This window comes from Podarcis pityusensis (genome assembly GCF_964106645.2).
Source record: "Podarcis pityusensis genome assembly, chromosome: 10".
Lineage (NCBI taxonomy): Eukaryota > Metazoa > Chordata > Lepidosauria > Squamata > Lacertidae > Podarcis > Podarcis pityusensis.
The window spans coordinates 68,831,170-68,841,799 of NC_138035.1; positions in this window are offsets into that span (position 1 = coordinate 68,831,170).

The following is a 10,630-nucleotide window of genomic DNA, read 5'->3' on the forward strand; positions in this document are numbered from 1 at the left end:
AGTTTTTGTTGCTAAAGGCAGGCATTGATGGAACTAAAATGTAGATCTAAAACTGCACCAGATAAAGTTAGAATCTGATGGAAATTAATTCTTAGTGTCACATTTCATATTTAGAAACACTAATAAGAGATTACTTTGTTTTGAAAGCACAGAAGTTGCTGTAGGAGTACAGAGAATTTTCAATGCCTGGAGGCAGAGAGCTGCTGTTTTCCCCAGTTATGTGAAACTGACTAAGTTCATTCATAAGTGATCTTTATAAATACTTAAAAGAGGATTTTTACTGCTTATGAACGCACAATAGTTAGACGTTTTCCATTCTAAAGTTTAGTTGCAAGGCCTCCTCATTTATATACTAGATGTAGCTGCAGTCACTGTCATGAATGGCATGTTAATTGACTGCTCCTGTTTGTTTATACATGTATCACAGTAACTGGTTTATATTTGAGTTAAAGAAGGTTGCCCTGCTTTGATAAGCCAAAAGTAGACTTTGAGAGCCAAACTGTTGGATACGTGTCGGGGGGGAAAGCATCAGTATCCAGACTGTTCAATAAATTAGCTTGAGATCTTGATGCTACATGAAATGGGAACCTATTTGATAGGTGAAGTTTTAATGAGAAGTAATCTTGTATTTCTCTGAGCAAATGCAAGGTTTATTTCTTTTACTACTCTTATACCAGCAGCAACACTATAGCCAGATAAAGTAGGCTGAAACCCAGGAATTAAGAATACTTCATCATTTGTCTCTGAAAGCTGAACCTACAGTTCAATTCTATGCATTGTAGTTACCATGGCTAATGCCCCCTTTTTGAAATGAGGAAATATGGGCTCTCTGTTAATGGCTCTCTGTGTGGGTGCTCCACCCTTTTGCATCCACCCACTCCTCCTTAAAATAAGATAAAACCTTAGTCTGCAATTGTATGCTCACTTATTTGAGAGTATGGGGTGTGTTACTTAGCACAGGCAGCAGTTGAAACCAGTTACGCAGATCCCATTAAAAACTCGTGCTAGTTTTTGAACAAAACGCGACTCATAAAAGTTACTTGTGATGTAACATTGATGCTATTATTTTAGGGAGAAGGTTGTATAGTTGAGATTTCGCATGCATCTAGATCGTGTAGCTGCTGCACACATTTCTTCTATATATCTTCTTATATATTGGCTTAACTTTTATGGTTTAATTTTGATGTGGTTTAAACACTGGAAAACATATAAGCAGTCTTTAATCTTAACACTTGCATTGCAACATGTAAGGTTGCTAACAAGACTATATTTAAGTGCCCTCAACCATAACTGATATACCACTTTTATTTCCGGAAAAATGCCAAATGTTGAGAATTAGGACATGTTTTCTTCATACTGCATGCTACATTACAGGTCACGTTCTGCAGAGATTACTCTTTTTTTAAAGGATCTACCGCAGGATCACTGTATAAAGCAGCAATTTTAATTGTACAGCATAGCACTTGAGCCACAGTAGCAAGCGTTGTTATGCCCCCTTACTTACAAGTAGGCCCCATCTATTTATCTACTTCCATTTTATTTGTTCTTTAAAAACATTACTATAACCTGTAAGCAGCACTAAATAATTAGGAGCACATGTCTCTCATCATAATACATTTTTCCAAAATCATCCAAGTAGCCTTTCAGAAGAGCCACAATACCACCAGCAAGCCACTGTAAGCTTTTTTCAAAACAAAACAAACAAAACAATGTATTGTTTTACTATGGTGATATCTCATTAGAATCCCAATTCTGACTCTTTTCATGCCTGCACAGATATAATATGTTACATATGTGCAATGGAGTAACAAAGTCTGTCTCAGTGCCAAGTACAAACGGATTTTTAAATTGTTATATTAATTGCAGCCTTTCACCAAACTTGTTGCAAGAGTTCTTCAAGCCAGGTTGACATAGAGTAACTGCAGGCATGCAGCTAGTCACTGGGAATGAAAAATTGCCAACTCTTTGTACATATAGAAGCTCTTTGTCACCACAGATGCATACAATAGGCATGGAAATGAGCAAAGAGGGAGGCTGTGGAAGAGAAGGGTGTTGGACTGGCATGCTAATGAGGATTTTCATTCCTTCATTTAGGAAACTCACATTTGTACTTCACATCTGATCACCTAGTAAATAAATACTGTGGTCAAGATCCAAGCAGTCCCTTGATGTTTGCCCAGCAATTTGCGCAGAGTTTCTCTCTTTGCTTTTAGCCGCAGCCCCTTCGGAAAGTCTCCTGGGGCTCAAAAACAGTTTCCTAAAGGCAGGATACATGGAGTCATGTGACTCTTTGGATCGGGACTGGCATCAACAAAGTTTTGGTCAGGCCAGGCAACAGTTGAAAATGCATTTGGGCAGCATTTTCCATGGGCAAAGTATTCGCTAGTCACCAAAGTCAAGTTAGGCAACAGTGGTACCTCGGGTTACAGATGCTTCAGGTTACAGACGCTTCAGGTTACAGACTCCGCTAACCCAGAAATAGTACCTCGGGTTAAGAACTTTGCTTCAGGATGAGAACAGAAATCGCGCAGCGGCAGCAGGAGGCCCCATTAGCTAAAGTGGTGCTTCAGGTTAAGAACAGTTTCAGGTTAAGAACGGACCTCCAGAACGAATTAAGTTCTAAACCCGAGGTACCGCTGTATTACTTTTGATAGGCTTTAAACATGTTGGATGTTGGCCCATTATGTTGTAACTCCTCACAAATCCTGTGCACTTTACTGAAGACAAGGAGTGGATGTTGATATTTATACAGTTTCAGCCACACAATGCAGTAAACCGTGACAGTAAAAAACAGTGGAAAACAGTGGTTGTCCCTAAGGAACTTAGGACACTATAGTTTTGTAGATGTTAAACATCTGTTAGACATCCCAGGGCCTCACATATAATAGTGATTAAACTGCTTTAAATATGCAGTGTCTTCAGGTTCTTACAGAGTAAACAGGGTCATTATTGTAAATGAAGAAAAGCAGTGTGTGGGAGGAGCAATCTTATTCATCATGATTCTTTAAATTTTAAATGTTGGACCGCAGTTATCAATTCACAAATCCAGGAAGGATCTACTGAATTTTGAATTTAATGGGGCAAGCCTGAGTTACTTAGTTTGAGGATTATGCTTTAGTTTCTAGCCTTCATGGATCTAGAAAAAAGTGCTGACCCATAACCTAAAAACTAGGTTAATGATCCTGCGGGGGTTTTTTGGTAGCACTAGTTTGAAATAGTACAACTTTAAAGTTGGAGAGAATCTAGGACAGTCTTAAGACAATTTAGATCCTTTAAGAATAAAGAAAAAAGTGTTCCTAATTGGACTGCTCCTGTGATAGTGGAATTAGGATAACTTGGTTGTTCTGGCAGCTGTGGCCAGGCTGCTTATATATTCAGTGTGGCCTTTTGGTGTGTCCTGTTTTAATCACGATGGCAGACCATAGCTATGTATTACAGTTCAGTTAAATATGTGCTAATGTGGCTTGTATTATATGAACACCGAAGTAACTAAAAATGTGAAGTTCAGATTCAAACCTCACCTCCGCTATTAGCTCACTGGATGACCCCAGGCAAATCACAAGTGTTTCAGCTCCTGAGTCCTCACCCCCCCCATATGGGGACAATTTATTATATGTTTGTTGTAAGAACCAAAATAATGCATGCTAAGCATGTTGAACACTTTACATGTGCTGCATAAATGCAAGGTATGATCACACTGTATTAGTAGCTACTTTGGGATACCAATAGAGTTGCCACTCATCCCTAGAAAAATGGGATTGTTCCTTTTTTGGACAAAAGTGTCCCCTTTTCCATCTGGACTTCAAACAGAATGCCTTTCCCACATTTTTTAGGTCCTCCTCCTCAAAACTGCAAAGGCAGAAGGTGGGTTGGACAGCTCTTGCCCTTTTCATGGTTGTGATGAGTTGACAGACCCTCCCTAAACTCTACAGCGCTACTTGTCTTCCTTTTATCCTTGCAGTGGTGCCAGCCTTCCTTTGTAGGTGGGCCATCACGAGCCCTGAGAGAGGCGAAGACTGAGAGAGAAACGTGGGGCTACCAGGACCCCTCCTCTTCCACCATGCAAGGTCCACTCCTTAGAACATTAAAATTGCTTCTTGTGTTTTCAAAATTCAATTTTCAGCTGTCTTAGAAGGATGTAGGATGTAAAAACAACTTATGGAGCTCTTTGGTCATTCCAATTAAGCCTTGGGCAAATGTTGGTATTGTATATTGATGTCCAAACTAGACTAGATGACGGGAAATGGGTGACTTGATCTCCTGTGGGTTTCCCCAAAGCTAACAGGGAACATGGGGGTGGGGACAATTCAGATCAGACCACACATAATTAGGGAGAGAAGCCAACCCTTTCCTCACATGTAACTTCCCCTCATGGGGCAAACAGCAGCTTTAGGAGGCAATTTATTTTGGGGAAATGGCATTGGTGATTCTTAACCTTAGTACTGTGGTCCAAAACCAAATCAAGACATCTGCACCTGCTGTTGTACCTTTGACAAAACTCACAAAGAGACCCAGGGCACTTCCAGGTGATCTCTTTACTGAATAATCAACCTGGTTTGTTTGTAGGGAGGTTGAATGATGTGACATCAAAGCAAATGTCATTTCTCACTTTACAGTGCATTTCCCCGTCATTGCACAAGACCTGCCAATCAACTGTATATGAGCAAACTTACTCTGCCAGCATATAATGGAATACCACCTGAAAATAGCAACAATCTTGAAGTACCCGTATTCCCACTCATGGATCTTCTGGCATCTTAACTATTTTGACCCTCATGCAGGCGACAGCTGAGACTCGGGCCCTACTGCCATCAGGCAGGGTGGCATTCCTCAGGTAGTATGTTTTGGGGTACAATTAAATTGCAGCAAATTCTGGTAATGTTCCATCCACATCCACTATTAGTGGCAGCAGACCTCTGAATACCAGTTGGGCAGATTGCTGTTGTGCTCAGATTTTGCTTGTGGGCATCTGGTTAACCACTGTGAGAAAAGGTTGCCGGACTAAATGGGCCACTGACCTGATCCAGCAGACTCTTATGTTCTTACGTATTTTAGTCTATTATTATTTTCTACCACTATGATGGGCACCATTTGGATTTTGTCCTGGCACAAAATATGTTGTGGCAGTGACTCCTTCACCAAGGCAAGAGATCTGTATCTAGGGTGTCTATACATGTTGGATTTTACTGCTTACAAGCCACAGAAACTTGGTGACATTAGGTATTGCAATGGTGTGCAAAACGTATGCAGCTGTTCCATGCTTTTCACAACTAGGAGAAATTGCCACATGAATGGTTATGGCATGGTGCCCCAGAGTTCATATACTACCATAGGAAGCTGCCTTATGTCAGACCATGCTCTTGTCTGCCTCAGTGCTGACTATTTTGTCTATTGGTAAGGGAGTCTAAGCAGAGATCATCTCAATCCTGCTACCTGAGATCTCTCTACAACTGAAGGTAATGAAACCAAGGATCACAGGAATTGAAGCTGAGACCTTCTGCATGCAAGGCATATGCTCTGCCCACTGAACTATGAACCTTCTGTAAAGCCAAACATAATCCACCTGCAAACTAGTGATAACTCTGCATATGCGAAAGCAGTGTTATAATTAAATGGAAGACCTACTCCCTGTTTTTCAGGGCTTTTTTATACCTGACATGGGAAGGCAGGACCCTGACTGACTTCAGCAATGGGCTGGGGTGTTATTTGAGCTTTTAGGCTGTTGTTCGTTGCTGTTGGCTTTTTGCATTTTCAATCATGTTGCGATATACAGTGGTACCTCAGGTTAAGAACTTAATTCATTCTGGAGGTCCGTTCTTAACCTGAAACTGCTCTTAACCTGAAGCACCACTTTAGCTAATGGGGCCTCCCGCTGCCGCTGCGCCACTGGAGCACGATTTCTGTTCTCATCCTGAAGCAAAGTTCTTAACCTGAAGCACTATTTCTGGGTTAGCGGAGTCTGTAACCTGAAGCGTCTGTAACCCGAGGTACCACTGTATGTGGAACTTCTTCTGTTTGGTTGTGTTCTTTAAAATGTTTTTTTACTGTTCAGTCAGTAGATCAGAAGACTCCTAATCTCAGGGTGGTGGGTTCGAGCCCCGCCTTGGGCAAAAAGATTCCTGCATTGCACGGGGTCGACTAGATGACTCTCGTGGTCCTTTCCTAACTTCACGATTCTGTGATGTTGTCACGTTACTTTCCTTTTTTTTTTTTAAGATATTTATTAAAATTTTCAAGATATTACAAAATGAAAAAAGAAAAATACAAAATAAAAGTAGTTAAAAACAACTCAATCTTTCCGTTACTTATCTTTCATTAGCTTGTTTCCCGGACCTCCTCACGCCTCCCTTTTTTGTATTCCAGTTCAGTTTGTTAGTTCAGCAAATCCTTCCCCTCTTTGTTTATCCTAGTCTTTAATCTTAAAATATTGTAACATTAAATTTTTACCTGTTAGTAATCCATTTTTCATATTCCCTTATAGTATTACAGCTAAAAACCACTTAATTTCTATCCAACATCATTCTAACATTCATTAATTTTACAATATTTCTGTAAATAGTCTTTAAACTTTTTCCAATCTTCTTCCACCGACTCTTCTCCCTGGTCTCGGATTCTGCCAGTCATTTCCGCCAATTCCATATAGCCCATCACCTTCATCTGCCATTCTTCCAGGGTGGGTAGATCTTGTGTCTTCCAATACTTTGCAATAAGTATTCTTGCTGCTGTTGTGGCATACATAAAGAAAGTTCTATCCTTCTTTGACACCAATTGGCCGACTATGCCCAGGAGAAAGGCCTCTGGTTTCTTCAGGAAGGTATATTTAAATACCTTTATCAATTCATTATAAATCATCTCCCAGAAAGCCTTAATCCTTGGGCACGTCCACCAAAGGTGAAAGAATGTACCTTCAGTTTCTTTACATTTCCAACATTTATTATCAGGCAGGTGATAGATTTTTGCAAGCTTGACTGGTGCCATGTACCACCTGTATATCATTTTCATAATATTCTCTCTTAAAGCATTACATGCCGGAAACTTCATACCTGTGGTCCATAACTGTTCCCAGTCAGCCATCATAATGTTATGTCCAACATCTTGTGCCCATTTAATCATAGCAGATTTCACCGTTTCATCCTGAGTATTCTATTTCATCAGCAAGTTATATATACATCCTTGACAAAATCTTAGTTTTGGGATCCAACAGTTCTGTTTCCAATTTTGATTTTTCCACCTGGAATCCAATTTTTTTGTCCAGATTGTATGCCTCCATTATTTGATAATAATGAAGCCAGTCTCGCACTTTGTTTTTTAATTTTCCCTTCCATTGTGAGCCGCCTCGAGCATGCTCTGAACAGTGGAAAGGCGGCAAACGAAACGAAACCATGCGCGCATGTTCTTAAGCGACTGCTTTCAAGAAACGAGGGCTGCCAACTTTTGCTCATTTCTGTCACTCAGCCCACGTGTTCAGGCACACCAGCGACAGAAGCAGCGCGGGTTTAATAATAAGCCAGCAGCGGCCGCCAACGCCTTTGCAAGGCGGGGTGGGAAGGAAACCTCGGGGTTCCCTGGCAGGCACCTGCCGCCCTCTCTAGGCCTCCCTCCGGTTGCCTAGCGACCATCCCCCTCCGGCTCCAGCGCCGCCTCCCGCTCGCTCGCCCGCCCGGCCGCCCGGCGCGGGTCAACTGCGCATGTGCGCCGAGTCCGGGAGCTCCTGCTCCTCAGCCGGCGAGGAGCAGCAGCAGCGGCAGCAGCAGCGGGGCCGGTGTGCCGTGAGGCGCTCGGCGCGGCGGCCCCACGACGACGACGACGACGGCGGTGTCCTCGGCTATGAGCTCCCGGAGAGGTACCGTGGGCGGGTGGTCGTCTTGGTCCCCCGAGGACGCGGGGTTGGCGGGGCAGGTGGGTGGGTGGCCGGGGTCTCCCCGTCCTTCTCCTCACGGGGAGCGTGAGGCGCCGCCGCCGCCGCCTCTCCGCTCACCGGCCTCTCTCTCTCTCTCTCTCGCCCAGCAGTGCTGGCCCTGCAGGCCCGGAGGCGCCGCGCCAAGCACCCTGCGCCGCCCGGCAGGAAAGAAAAGCACCCGCCGCCTCCGCCGCCGCCGCCGCCACCACACAAAAAGTGAGTTTCTTATCCCTGGGGGGGGGGGGAGCGCGCCTTTTGCGCGGCTTCGCGGCCCCGTCGCCTCCTCCGGGAAGCTCCGTCTCCTTGCTGGGCAAACTCTTCTCCCGCCTCGCGGTGGGAGCCCGTACTTTTTTTTTTTTTTAATTTTCTGCCGCCTGTTTGACACGCGTTTTCCTTTTCCTGGCACGGTTGGGGATCTTTGCGTGTTTGCGCCTCTCGCCGCAGCAGCCGTTTCTCGTCCGGGCGGCCGGATCTCGACGGGCATGGAGGATTTTCTGTGTTTGTGGGTCAGGCTCGCTATAGACGACTTGATGCTGGGATTTCCAGAACAAACCCTTCTCCCTCTTCTATACATATTGGCTCTTGCAAATTGTGCATACATGTTCCTTTCCTGCCCTGGACAATTACTTTTCTCATGCTGCTCCTTACAATCGGATGCTACCCTTCTTGATGTTATTGCATATATGTATTAAGGATTAATGCATATGCCACCCTGCATCTGAAATCCTAGGGTGGTTCATAGCACAAAGTACAAAATGGGAAAACAAAATACAAACAAAAAACAAAATGCATAATAAAACAAAAACAAAGCAATAACACACACCCCCCTCGGACATTATGCTATACTTATACCCAGCCCTAAGGCTGATGACCGGTTACAGCACTTCCTTATTTCAGTCTGAAAACAATTCTATGAATTAGGTCACTGTTTTTGTGGTGAACAAAGATGGAGCAAGAATGGCTAGCCTTCCAAAACAATCTGTTGTTGTGCTTGAGATTTCTCAGTTTTGAAGTCTAGCTCTATATCCATTGGCCATCAATCTAGTAGTTCCAAAACTTCTTTCCCATGGACCATTGTGTGAGTTGTGTTAGATGCAGTATAATTTTTAATTATATTTTTACTGCTTTTTGTGTATATGTATTTTATTGCATTGCATTTATTGCATTACAACTTGAATTCTATAGAATAAATATTTTAATAAATAAAATAGAAGACACAGAAGAAGCAATAAAATACAATATATATATATATATATATATATATATATCAATAGATGTGCTGTTTTCAAGCAGAATTAAACTTGTGGAGCATTTGAACTCCTTTTCAAGTGCATGTTTACCGCACAGCTGGCTGTACCGGACAATTTTTTTTTAGTCTGCTTTAATTTTTGTATCTTTTGTATTTGAATAGAGGTGTTTCATAGTTCTTTTCAGTAGTATGTATTTATACACTAATTGCTACATTATCTATGTACCTTTCAGTCAAATAATTCAAATAAGATACTCATATTACTAATAGGATAACTTTTCATATTGCTGTGGCCTAGTTCTTGCTGAAGTTGTCAAGTTGTATCCCGGCAGCACAACTTCAGACACTATTGAAGGGATTCAATTACTGATTGCTTTTCCTCCACAGAGGGAGAGGTGGTGTAGCCTAGTCTTCTCGTTGACATTATAGCTTTCGAGATCAATCTTTCTTTTGTCTAGAGAAGCATTCAGTAACATCACCCCTTTCCTGCAGTTTTTGTTTATTTCCTGATGGTGTTGGTAGAATTTCTTTTTTGATACTGGGTGTTGCCTCTTGGTATCCCGTCTTGTTGTTTCAGGCAAGTCAACATTTGCATGAAACTTCTGTCTCTCCTGTGCATCTCAATCCAGGGAGATTGTTGTAATTGTGTGCCTGGAGCTGGTAATGGACTGGATGAGAGCAAACAAATTGAAGTTTATCCAGACTACTTCGAAATCTTCCATATAGGCCTTTCTCTGACCTGCCAAAAACATGAAAGGGCCTTTTCAGTGGCTGCACCTGATATTTTAAACTTTCTTCTTTCAATAGGTTCTTTAAGCTCTCTCTCTTTTGTTGATTCCCAACCGAGCAAGGTCATTTTTATACAGACAAGCCTATGGCCTAAGGTTAGAATGGTAGAGTTAGAAGGGACTCCAAGGGTCATCTAGTCTAACCAGGTTAATCTGCCAGCTGTACTGTTCAAATTTTAGCTGCTGTTTTATGTCTTGATTTTTAATGTTTTGACTTTTTGGATGCGCTTATGTTTAATTTTATTCTTTTAAGCTTTGTACACCCAGTTAATATGTACATAGTGTACTTTCATCCCTGGTTGGGGAAGTGGTGTATACACATTAGGCACAATCCATATCTATCCTGTATCATTTCTATTTGTTTCTTATGAAATATGGCATTCTTATGCTTCCCCCTCAGCTTCAATCTGAATTGAGAAATAGAACAATTTATGTGCATTTTAAGCTAGTAATGTGTACACAGCTTTTCTATACTGTTGAGTGCTATTTCCAGAAATCAGAATAAATAAATCTCTGTCTTATTTTATAAGGAAACTTTATTTTACATAGATGCCTGATGTACCGTTTCTCCTTCTGGTTATCCTTTACCATCTCCACTGTTCTATCCCTTGTCTCTTGGGTTCTTTTGAGATATTTCTATATTTGTATGAAATATATTGTCTCCCTCTTAATAGAGGACTTCTGCTTTTAGGA